Below are 13,511 nucleotides of genomic sequence, written 5' to 3'. Positions count from 1 at the left end.
AGGGCTGTGCAGCTCCCCAAAGAAATGCCACCCCACACCAAAACTGACCCACTGCCAAACTCATGCTGGAGGATGTTGCAGGCAGCAGAAGGTTCTCCACGGCGTCCCCAGACTCTGTCACAAGTGCTCAGTGTGAACCTGCTTTCATCTGTGAGGAGCACAGGGCGCCAGTGGCAAAGTTGCCAATCTTTGTGTTGTCTGGCAAATGCCAAACATCCGGCACGGTGTTGGGCTGTAAGCACAACCCCACCTGTGGACGTCGGGCCCTCATACCACCCTCATGGAGTCGGTTTCTGACCGTTTGAGCAGACGTGCACATTTGTAGCCTGCTGGAGGTCATTTTGCACAGCTCTGGCCTTTCTTTCCTACCCCACAGTACCTTCCCTTACCATTTGTTTCCTACTCTTTTACTTCTTCTTTGATGACGGTTGTCTTTCTAGATAAGCAATTTCATTTGCTCTGGGGCGAGTCACTGGCTCGGGTGCATTCTGGGACTGTCACTTCACCAGTGTGCTGGCATGCTTCTTAACAAACACACCACTACAGCAAACATCTCAATTGTACTTGTTGATTTCTTCGACAAAACACTGAACAAAAAATGTACTTGTGAGTGTGCTGCCTGGTGCTTTTAAATTTTGTGATCATTTGAGCAGCCCAGAAAGCATCCCATAAATTAAATTATGTTATCGTATCTGAACATGTACACTAGTCATTAAATTAGATGGGAAATAATGATTCAGGGTAAACAACTGCACCAAGGAAATTCCATTTTTCTTCTCAAAATGTAAAATGTCTGTTGAAAAATCACATTAAACAGAGATGTGATTAACTTTTTATTTTACCAAACATAACATCAATGATGACACAATCAGTCTTCAGCAGAAGTGCTCAAATCACTCTCAGTGGCATCGTCTGGAATGTCCTCCTCCGAGTCCATTTCCAGGAGTGGTTGGTGGCTGAGGATTCTCTTGTACACGTCCTTTACTTTGAGCATTTCAGCTTTCAGTTCACTTTGTTTTCTAAAACCAGGCTACAGAGTCCCTTCTGTGCATCCTCCGACATGCCAACAAAGGAGGCTGTAAAAAGAACAAAACAAATAAATATGAGAAAAGTAAAAAACAAACAAACAAACAAAAAAAAAACCTCACCTCATAAACACAAGGAATTAGGATGCTGTAATTAAACATTTTTTTAAAAGGGAGAAGGCAGTGTTAGCTAGCAATCTAGATATAGGTAAAAGATCCAGTAAGACTTTAGCATCTGCTCTTATTTTCAATCGATTCATCAAAAAATTAATAAATAAATAAAGTGCTTACAGTCTGAGGAGATTGTTCCCAACACCACAGATGGCATTCGCAACACTGTCCAGTGATGCCGCATCTCCCTGCAAAGGATCATCTCCTCCTCTCTCAGGCGCCTCACAGCCATCACCTTCTCAAAGACTTTTCTCTTTGTCCGGAGGTCAGCAGCAGCTACAGTTTAACAACATCAGATGGGAAAACATAGTAGCATATTATGATTCAAGAACAAAACATTCAACTACTGCTCAGATACTGGGAGTTTGTTTAAAAAGGATATTTATATATCAAGAGCTTACGTTCACTTGTGCTCTGCCAGGGCCAAATATCGGTCTGCATGAGGGCATCACTGGATACGTGTATGTGTATATGGTTATGGCATTAACGTCATTTTAACAAGATTAACGCTAACAGCACTAATATATATATATATGTGTGTATCTTACATGATTTGTGTGTCTCTGGATGTATTTCACAAACTCAGCAACTTCCTCATCTTTTTCAATGAAGACACCTTCAAAGTCCCCCTGCTCTGAAGTGCTGAACGAACACAGTGACAGTTGTTTGAAAAGAAACATTAAAATACATTTTTCTACAAATCCATATTTGACTTATGTACACAATGCATAACGTACCTTGCATTTGACTGAAAGCGATAAAGCTTGCGGTTTCCATCAACTGAGACGGCAAGCATGTCTGGAGTGCAGGCAGGGCAGCTAAAGCATGGCTCCTTGCACATCCTGTCCACCTCAAACTTTACAGCACTCCACTCCACTCCAATAAATATACAATAACAGCACCCACTCATACTCATACAAAGCAAGAAATGCATAAGACTTAAAAACCGTACCTATTGGCTTGTGAAACTCTGATGAAGGCTGCAAAAACCCTCCTGTTACTGCCTCTCTGTTGTGCAGGACAAAGCGTGTGTGAACTGCAATATCACAGTCAGCACAAAGGAATGGAAGAGGCAGGCAGTCCAGACACCTCACAACTACTTGTTTGCCACACTGACACACACGGTGTGACTGTGGATCCAGAGTAGCTAACATATTGTCTATAAGACAAGGCCTGGCCTCTTTCCACTTTTGCAAGGACACCATATTTCTGATCGCCCAGTGAGTAGCAGCTGACTCAGACGACGTCTCACAAGTCATGGCTGCATCCTCTTCTCCATCCTCCAACAACTGAAGGAGCTCCTGATGAAGCACCATACACTAACAGAAAAAAAAGAAAGAAAGGAAGAAACTCTTCCACAAAGTGAAAAACACTCTAGGCAGTATGTTTCTTAGGACTGCACAAAAGCCCTGCATAACTCAACTATAACAACAAATATAAAAGTAAACAGAAATCACAATAAATACAAGAAGGTAAAGTACCTTTTGTTGGGTTGACACTGGCAACATAACTAGGTTCTTCACGTGGACATTGATGCTGCTCTCTGGACACTGGAGGGGGAAAAAAATTGAAGAATATTTACTTACTGAAATTCTTTGGTGAAAACAAGTTGTGAGATAAAATCAATGGTTGTGTGAACACTGAGCACGTGGCATGCAACTAGTACTTCGAGTGGTTGATGATCTTTGAGGAATAAAAGCTCCCTGTCTGTCACGTTTTTTCCAGCGCACTGGTCTTGGCTGAGGTTCACTCTGTGCATCATTCTACGCAATTAACAAGGAAAAAAGGGAACGCCTAAAATACAGTCTATGATTAAAGCAAAGATTATCAAACAGCTTAAGTTAACCAACTTAATGTGACATAAACTTTAAAAAAAAATTTAAAATAATATAACGTTTACTCCGTACAAAATATTAGACAAGCGTGTTCCCTCTTTAACAACTGATTCCACTAAAAATGTTACCTGCATATCTTGAAGGAGTTCGTCAGCAGCCTGAAGCTCAAACTAACAGGAGTGGTGAATGAATCTATAAATGTTTTACGTGTGAAATGAAAATAATAAACCTAACAAAGGATTATGTACGTTAGATCTGCACACTTTCAGATCGTGAATCAGTTCGGAAAACACTGTGTGGTGGCCAAAACATGAAGCGATTTTAATTCAATTCAATTCAATTTGATTTATATAGCGCCAAATCACAACAAAAGTCGCCTCAAGGCGCTTCATAGATACAGAGAAAAACCCAACAATCATATGACCCCCTATGAGCAAGCGACAGTGGGAAGGAAAAACTCCCTTTTAACAGGAAGAAACCTCCGGCAGAACCAGGCTCAGGGAGGGGCGGCCATCTGCTGCGACCGGTTGGGGTGAGAGAAGGAAGACAGGATAAAGACATGCTGTGGAAGAGAGACAGAGATTAATAACAGATATGATTCAATGCAGAGAGGTCTGTTAATACATAGTGAGTGAGAAAGGTGACTGGAAAGGAAAAACTCAATGCATCATGGGAATCCCCCGGCAGCCTACGTCTATTGCAGCATAACTAAGGGAGGATTCAGGGTCACCTGGTCCAGCCCTAACTATATGCTTTAGCAAAAAGGAAAGTTTTAAGCCTAATCTTAAAAGTAGAGATAGTGTCTGTCTCCCGAATCCAAACTGGAAGCTGGTTCCACAGAAGTGGGGCCTGAAAACTGAAGGCTCTCCCTCCCATTCTACTTTTAAATACTCCAGGAACAACAAGTAGGCCTGCAGAGCGAGAGCAAAGTGCTCTAATAGGGTGATATGGTACTACAACGTCATTAAGATAAGATGGGGCCTGATTATTTAAGACCTTGTATGTGAGGAGCAGGATTTTGAATTCAATTCTGGACTTAACAGGAAGCCAATGAAGGGAAGCCAAAACAGGAGAAATCTGCTCTCTCTTTCTAGTCCCTGTCAGGACTCTTGCTGCAGCATTTTGGATTAGCTGGAGGCTTTTCAGTGAGTTTTTTGGACATCCTGATAATAATGAATTACAGTAGTCCAGCCTGGAAGTAATAAATGCATGAACTAGTTTTTCAGCATCACTCTGAGACAGGATATTTCTAATTTTAGAGATGTTGCGCAAATGGAAGAAAGCAGTCTTACATATTTGTTTAATATGTGCGTTGAAGGACATGTCCTGGTCAAAAATGACTCCAAGCTTTTACTGTTGAATTATCAGTGATATGTATGTATGTATGTAACATGTATCTGGCCCCACACATAACAAAGGCCATACACTGGACCTTGTTTTTTCTTTGGGTCTGAATATTGATTATATCTGTTCTAAGGACATTTTTATTTCTGACCATTATTGTGTCTTTTTTAATATGTCTTTTTATGAGCCTATGTCTCCTGTTCATCGGACAGTTATTTCCCGCACTTTAGACTCCTCCACAGCACAGAAGTTCTCTGATGTTTTTAATTTAACATTATCCCCACAAAACGATGTTGATTTTTCTATAGATCTATTCAATTATCATTGTCTTTCGATCTCAGATGAAATCTGTCCGATTAAAATGAGACCTGTGCCTGTTTCCAAGTCTGTACCCTGGTTAAATGACAACATTCGTCTTATAAAACGTAATTGTCGTAAAGCCGAGCGGTTATGGAGGAAAACTCACTTAAATGTTCATCTCCTCTATTTAAAGGATCTTTTAGCCTCCTTTAACAATGCTATTAGAGTTGCGAGGGCTGCTTACTTTTCTCAGTTGGTTGCAAGGAGCAGAGGTAATCCTAAAGTTTTATTTGATACTATTACTAATATTATTACTCCTGCTCCACCTGCTGCTATTATTTCTTCTGTTGAAGATTGTGAAACTTTTCTTGCTTTCTTTTTAGAAAAAATTAGCAACATAAGGAAAAACCTGTCTTTTTCAGCGTCTGCGCTGTCTGTTCCCACGCCAGCTCGGCCTGTTGTTTTAGAAGGTTTTTCACCTGTTTCACTACCAGAGCTGGGAAAAATAGTTAGTGCAACAAAATTATCCTCTTGCTCTCTTGATTTTTTACCTGCATCATTATTTAAAAATGTCTTTTACTCTACTGGTCCCTGTATTCTTACTATAATTAATACCTCCTTGGCCTCGGGCATAGTCCCTGCCTATTTTAAAACTGCTGTTATACATCCCTTGTTAAAAAAGCCTATGCTGGACCCATCTCTCACTAGCAATTATAGACCGATCTCAAAAATTCCGTTAATTGCTAAGATTCTAGAGAAGATCGTGGCTAAGCAGCTTACAGCAGTTTTAGATAAATATAGTATTTTCGACAAATTTCAATCTGGCTTTCGTAAAGTTCATTCCACTGAAACAGCCCTTCTTAGAGTTTCTAATGACATTTTGTTACAAAGCGATGCAGGTAAATGTTCTGTTCTCTTAATGTTGGATCTTACGTCGGCCTTTGATACTGTTGACCACTATATTTTACTTAACAGGCTGAAACACTGGGTTGGTGTCTCTGGGACTGCATTGAAATGGTTCTCCTCGTATCTCTCTGAACGATATTCTTCTGTGGCAGTTTCTAAGTATAGATCATCTTCTGCGTCCCTGTCTTTTGGTGTGCCACAAGGCTCTGTGCTAGGGCCATTACTGTTTTTAGTTTATTTACTCCCTCTTCAGCACATTTTGAGCCCTTTTGAGGATATTTGTTACCATTGTTATGCGGACGATATCCAACTCTATATATCTTTTAAACCGGAAGAGGCTTCTAAGCTGCGGCTTTTAAATGTGTGCTTGGAAACCATTAAAGGCTGGATGGCTGAAAACTTCCTCCAACTAAATGAAAGTAAAACCGAAGTCCTCTTATGTGCCCCAGATAGACATATACCCAGTATAATAAATGCTCTTGGTCCTCTTTCAACGTTTGTAAAACCATCTGTCAGGAACTTAGGGATTATCCTTGATCCTGCTCTTACGTTAGATAGTCATGTTAAATCTCTTGTTCGGTCTTGCTTTTATCATTTAAGAAATATTTCTAAATTGAGCTCTATTATATCCTATACCGAACTGGAGATTGTTATTCATGCTTTTATCTCTTCACGACTGGACTATTGCAATTCCCTGTTTACTTGTTTAAATAAAGGTCCTTTGGAGCGTCTGCAGATCGTTCAGAATGCTGCAGCAAGACTTTTGACGAAAGCTTCTAAATTTTCACATATAACACCGTTGCTCATGCAGTTACATTGGCTTCCTGTTGAATTTAGAGTCCAGTTTAAGATTTTGGTTTTAACTTTCAAGGCTCTTCAACAACAAGCACCACCATATATCATTGAACTTTTACAGCCCTATGCCCCTAGTAGGTCTCTGAGGTCGAGTAGTCAGGGCCTACTTGTCATTCAGTATACAAGACTGAAAACTAGGGGTGATAGAGCTTTTGCTACTGTGGCCGCCAGACTGTGGAATTCCCTTCCTCAGGACTTACGATCCGCTGATTCATTGATTACTTTTAAAAAACAGCTAAAAACACATCTTTTTAAAACTGCCTTTTGCTAACTTTGTTTGTATTTTGTCTTTTTAATCTGTTATATCTTGTAAAGCACTTTGTGATCTCTATCTAGAAATGTGCTATATAAATAAAATTTTACTTACTTACTTACTTACTTTCATGTGTTTTTGTTGAGAAATGTTAACGATGTCATTAAAAGAAAGCATTAAATTAGGAAGAAAAACCCGTTCGCGGAGAGGGTCCCCGGTTCTCCAGTTAGATTGTGCTTCACGGTGTCATGTTTCGCCGTGACGGGGTTATTATTATTTTTTTTTTTTTTTTTTGCCTGTCCCATTTGGTTCTTTAGCCATCAGAATTGTTGTCTGAAGACCAACAAGGATACCCAATGGATTTACTTTGCCAAATGGATCATCGTGGCATTGCCGTATTGGTCCATTTGGTCGATCTTTGTTTTTATTATTTATTATATTTTATTTTCAGATGTTACAGATGGGACAGACATGAGTGAGGGATAGGAAAGGGAGAAAGAAAGAGGAAGGAAAGGAAAAACAGAAGGGGAGAGGGACAGTGAGAAAGGGGGGGAGAAAAAAAAATAAAAATCTCCTGGATCACCTGTTGAGAGAAAAATAGAAAACAAGCAAAAAAAACCAAAGCAACATACTAAACACAACACCATCGCATTAATCTAGCTAAGTGTAAACAGCAGTAAATACTAAATATTCAATGTTGTTGTGCAGCACGCAGGACAGATGTGCTTCGAAGTAGCGGCCAAGAAAGGTGTAATTTGGGTCTACGAGCAGTGAACACCCGTGTGCATACCTGTGTGGATCAGCGCGCTTGTATTCCAAAGGTTTCTCCATGTAACGATCTGCTAGGGAGTGTGGGGGGGCCACAGCCCCGTCCTCCAGGGTGTGAAGCGGGTATGGAGGAGATCAAAACTCCAGACATCCAGAGGCCCCCAGAACACAAGAGACCATGGAAGACCAACAGAGGGGCAGCCGCGCCAAATGACTCCAAGCTTTTATTGTTGAATTATCAGTGATACTTTCATGTGTTTTTGTTGAGAAATGTTAACGATGTCATTAAAAGAAAGCATTAAATTAGGGAGAAAAACCTCTCTGTCTCTGCTTCCTCCTGCATCCTCCTCTTCATCTCTGCTTCCTCCTGCATCCTCCTCTTCATCTCTGCTTCCTCCTGCATATTCCTCTCTGTCTCTGCTTCCTCCTGCATCTTCCTCTCTGTCTCTGCTTCCTCCTGCATCTTCCTCTCTGTCTCTGCTTCCTCCTGCATCCTCCTCTTCATCTCTGCTTCCTCCTGCATCTTTCTCTCTGTCTCTGCTTCCTCCTGCATCCTCCTCTTCATCTCTGCTTCCTCTTGCATCCTCCTCTTCATCTCTGCTTCCTCCTGCATCCTCCTCTCCATCTCTGCTTCCTCCTCTTCGTCTGTGCTTCCTCTGCATCTTCCTCTCTGTCTCTGCTTCCTCCTGCATCCTCCTCTTCATCTCTGCTTCCTCTTGCATCCTCCTCTTCATCTCTGCTTCCTCCTGCATCCTCCTCTCCGTCTCTGCTTCCTCCTGCATCCTTCTCTCCGTCTCTGCTTCCTCTTGCATCCTCCTCTTCATCTCTGCTTCCTCCTGCATCCTCCTCTTCATCTCTGCTTCCTCCTGCATCCTCCTCTTCATCTCTGCTTCCTCCTGCACATTCCTCTCTGTCTCTGCTTCCTCCTGCATCCTCCTCTTCATCTCTGCTTCCTCCTGCATCCTCCTCTTCATCTCCACATCCTGCATCTCCCTCAATTTCTACTGTGTACACCTCGGATGTCCCAAACAAAAAAAGGACAAGGAAAGGTTAGACGTTATGGTATTGTAAATGTACGAAACACATGACATGTTCGTTAAGATCTCTTTTTCTTAATTTTTGCATTTTTTTCCAGTTTTACAGAACTCATGTAAATATTTCATTTGTTATTTTTCAGAATGCCGAAAACACCGTACACAGAAGATTTTCAAATATGAAGAGATAGTAGACAGGAGAGTTGTAAATGTAAGTAATTTAGCCTGCTGTTGTGCAGATTTGTTTGCGTCTTTGGACTTCCCGGATTTGAACTGTGCCTGACTGAATATCCATAAGCTTTTGTATTTGATGAATCTACACTAATTCAGCCACTGAGTCAGGATTTCACTCCAAATAGGACATTAAATAAGAACAGACCACCTGATACGACCTAGTCGTGCTGCCTTCCTGATGTTTACGTTCTTTAAAGTCCTCCTGACATCATGCTCAGAAGGAGTGATTGATGTGGAGGTGCTCCTTCCCATTCAGTAACATCTGCTTCAGTTAGTTTTGCTTGTGAGCCACAATGTAAGCAGTGTTGCTTTGCTAACATGCACTCGATGCTGGCAGTACACGCATTGTAGTGGTTCTTATGTTTTTATTGAGCCATTCAATAGTACACAAATGTTTATAAGCTCCTTTTTGTATGCAACTTGCATGTCTTTCTTAATTAATTGTTTGTTTATATCATGTTTTTCAGGAAAAAGAAGAAGTTAAAGTCAAGTGGAAGCCTTGCTCAACATGGTATGTAGTAACAACTTTGTTGGACAGGAACAGACATTCATATTGTTGATAAATAGTTATCACCTCAATTTGAATTCATGTATTTGGACTAAAGTAAATTGAGAGCTTTTAGCTATCGAGCTCCTCTTCTGTGAGGAGCTTGATAGCTGTCCACCTCCAAAGTCCATTATGAGATTTGGAGGTGGACATGGTCAACACTTTTAAGAGTAGGCATAAGACTTTACTTCTTTATAGAGCTTATAGTTAGGGCTGGTTCAGCTCAGCCCTTAGTTATGCTGTAATGGGACCAGACTGCTGGGGGTTAGTGTCGTCCCCCCCCCCCCCCCCCCCTCTCTGTCTGTCTCTTTCAGGGTTATGCAGGCTCAGTATTGGTTGAAGATGCAGTCGCGTCTCGTTTTACTGAAAACTCTCCCCCTCTCCCTCACCATCTGTAAACATACATGTCTCAGTAATGCAGTTCATGCATGTTACTAACTAAACTTCTTCCCTGGAGTTTCTGTGCTCTCTCATCCAGCAGGTTCCGATGGATCGTGGCTGCTGCTGTGGTCCTGCTTGACATCTACTACATATATTATTACTGTCTGACTTGATTTGATTCATTTATATTACAATGAAGGTGTATAAAGCATGACATGAATATAGAAGATATTTCATCCTAAAAAATTGTCATATGTCACAACCTAAATTGTCCTATTTTGTGTGTGGTTGTTCTTTGTTATGTTTTTCTCCTGACAGTGGCAAAGTGTGGGATGACACATGGGAACCTGCACAGTTTTACACACAGTAAACCAGGCACCACAGGTCGCAGAGATCGCACAGTTCACAGCTTGTAGTTCAGCATAAAAGTTCAAAATAAAATATTTACTATACATTTCAACCAGTGTCAGTCTCTGTTTCACTCTCTAATTGTGGCTTAAGTACCTAACACATTCATGAATCTGATCCATCAATAATATCTTCCCTGCACTCGACATCTCATAGTTTTACATATCAGCCAACATTATTGTCTACATCCTCATAAATATAGAAGTGACTTGCTTATTATAACATATTACAAGGTAAAGTAATACTGCACTGCACGTAAGGTAAGTAACACCTACTGTGTATGGGAGCCTAAAGCAAAGTTAACTGCACCAGTACCAGCTTCAGAACATATTGTATATTATATGTTTCTACCTTTTTGTAATATGTCATGTTTAGATGCAGTGACAATTGCACATTTGGAGTTGTGGTCATATGTGGTTTTTATATACAGGGTATTAGAAAAAAATTGACATTTTTTGCTATTTTTCTTGTTTGTTTGCACATTATTATTGTGTACATATTACATATGTAACATTATTGTTAATATTATTATTAGATATCAAAGATACAATTTGATTAAGGGTTTTCCTGTCATAATTTCAATAAAAATGCAATTACACACGTAAACAATAGGATCAAAATAAACTTTTAAAAAGTCTGTTGATCAAATGCTGATTTTCAAAACATTCTAGAGGAAAACAGAGATGAAATAATCTGAACAGTAACAGTGATCGTGGATGATGATGGAGGCTTCAATGGATTATTCTGTTTCAATCAATAGGTTCGTATCTATGACAATAATTTGATAAGTTTAACAGGTTGGTTTAGGCCTGGCAATACAGCAAATATTCACAAACTTTTGTTTTTGAAGAATGTTTATCTTTTTTGGGATGAAGCTATCTGGCAAAATGATACAACCCCTTTAACCTCATCTTTATGTCTATGATACTGGATTTTGGTTTGATGCATATGCAGGTTACAGCTGGGGAATGGCAGTATGTTGTGGATTGATTTGGCATGTTCAACCACTGTTACACCAAACTCTCTCACTTATAACATGATAAAGGCCTCTTACTCAGTGTCATGGATTTTCTATACTTTTGGGGACACAGGGCCAAAGTCTGAGGCAATAAGTCAGATCAAAGAAGGCAATGATTGTAAAATGGGACTTTACTTATGTCATCATATATATCCAGGAATATGTGCCTGAGGATAGTTGTCATGAAATCAATATTAAATCAAAGTATTCCTTAATTACCACAGCTGACACGAGTTCTCCATAGCTGCCTGCTGTCTCAGGATCTGTCTCCAAAAAGGACCAGGGAGCGCTAACATGTTATGTTCAAAACTGATGAAGAAAATGCACATTAAACATAGTATAAACTTACTGAGTGAAGTAATGTCAAGAGGATTCCTTTAGCTCCTATTGGGTTGGTTCCTTGATCAATGCAATACAGAATCATTAATTTGGTTTTATGTAATGTTCTTAAAACATGTCAAAATGAGGCTCACTAGTCTGTGTGGCCTCCACATGCCTGTATGACCTCCCTACAACACCTGGACATGCTCCTGATGAAGTGGCAGATGCTCTCCTGATGGATCTCCTCCCAGACTCCAGGACTAAAGCATCTGCCCACTCCTGGACATTTTGTGGTGCAGTTGGTGGATGGAGCGAGACATGATGTCCCAGATGTCCTCAATTGGATTCAGGTCTGGGGAATGGGCGGGCCAGTCCACAGCATCATTGCCTTCATCTTGCAGGAACTGCTGACACACTCCAGCCACATGAGGTCTAGGATTGTCTTGCATTAGGAGGAACCCGGGGCCAACCGCACCAGCATATGGTCTCACAAGGGGTCTGAGGATCTCATCTCAGTACCTAATGGCAGTCAGGCTACCTCTGCCGAACACATGGAGGGCTGTGCAGCTCCCCAAAGAAATGCCACCCCACACCAAAACTGACCCACTGCCAAACTCATGCTGGAGGATGTTGCAGGCAGCAGAAGGTTCTCCACGGCGTCCCCAGACTCTGTCACAAGTGCTCAGTGTGAACCTGCTTTCATCTGTGAGGAGCACAGGGCGCCAGTGGCAAAGTTGCCAATCTTTGTGTTGTCTGGCAAATGCCAAACATCCGGCACGGTGTTGGGCTGTAAGCACAACCCCACCTGTGGACGTCGGGCCCTCATACCACCCTCATGGAGTCGGTTTCTGACCGTTTGAGCAGACGTGCACATTTGTAGCCTGCTGGAGGTCATTTTGCACAGCTCTGGCCTTTCTTTCCTACCCCACAGTACCTTCCCTTACCATTTGTTTCCTACTCTTTTACTTCTTCTTTGATGACGGTTGTCTTTCTAGATAAGCAATTTCATTTGCTCTGGGGCGAGTCACTGGCTCGGGTGCATTCTGGGACTGTCACTTCACCGGTGTGCTGGCATGCTTCTTAACAAACACACCACTACAGCAAACATCTCAATTGTACTTGTTGATTTCTTCGACAAAACACTGAACAAAAAATGTACTTGTGAGTGTGCTGCCTGGTGCTTTTAAATTTTGTGATCATTTGAGCAGCCCAGAAAGCATCCCATAAATTAAATTATGTTATCGTATCTGAACATGTACACTAGTCATTAAATTAGATGGGAAATAATGATTCAGGGTAAACAACTGCACCAAGGAAATTCCATTTTTCTTCTCAAAATGTAAAATGTCTGTTGAAAAATCACATTAAACAGAGATGTGATTAACTTTTTATTTTACCAAACATAACATCAATGATGACACAATCAGTCTTCAGCAGAAGTGCTCAAATCACTCTCAGTGGCATCGTCTGGAATGTCCTCCTCCGAGTCCATTTCCAGGAGTGGTTGGTGGCTGAGGATTCTCTTGTACACGTCCTTTACTTTGAGCATTTCAGCTTTCAGTTCACTTTGTTTTCTAAAACCAGGCTACAGAGTCCCTTCTGTGCATCCTCCGACATGCCAACAAAGGAGGCTGTAAAAAGAACAAAACAAATAAATATGAGAAAAGTTAAAAAACAAACAAACAAACAAAAAAAAAACCTCACCTCATAAACACAAGGAATTAGGATGCTGTAATTAAACATTTTTTTAAAAGGGAGAAGGCAGTGTTAGCTAGCAATCTAGATATAGGTAAAAGATCCAGTAAGACTTTAGCATCTGCTCTTATTTTCAATCGATTCATCAAAAAATTAATAAATAAATAAAGTGCTTACAGTCTGAGGAGATTGTTCCCAACACCACAGATGGCATTCGCAACACTGTCCAGTGATGCCGCATCTCCCTGCAAAGGATCATCTCCTCCTCTCTCAGGCGCCTCACAGCCATCACCTTCTCAAAGACTTTTCTCTTTGTCCGGAGGTCAGCAGCAGCTACAGTTTAACAACATCAGATGGGAAAACATAGTAGCATATTATGATTCAAGAACAAAACATTCAACTACTGCTCAGATACT

General features: G+C 40.9%; 1 long non-coding RNA gene across 1 annotated transcript; it reads right to left on the bottom strand.

Moving 5' to 3' along the window:
- Nucleotides 1-751: 751 nt before the first annotated feature.
- LOC146573503 (uncharacterized) lies at nt 752-2,464 on the bottom strand. The gene is made up of 3 exons (XR_014892949.1): nt 1,598-2,464; nt 1,317-1,472; nt 752-1,076 (listed from the first exon to the last, which is right to left on the bottom strand). It is a non-coding gene; the product is annotated as an uncharacterized LOC146573503 (long non-coding RNA).
- Nucleotides 2,465-13,511: the final 11,047 nt, after the last annotated feature.

Source organism: Mchenga conophoros, linkage group LG6, assembly GCF_057382185.1.
Source record: "Mchenga conophoros isolate Kocher_MC1m ecotype Shallow Benthic linkage group LG6, M_conophoros_male_GT1.1, whole genome shotgun sequence".
NCBI classification, from domain to species: domain Eukaryota; kingdom Metazoa; phylum Chordata; class Actinopteri; order Cichliformes; family Cichlidae; genus Mchenga; species Mchenga conophoros.
Note: the sequence above shows the minus strand (reverse complement) of the source record. Positions and strands in the feature narration are given on the sequence as shown.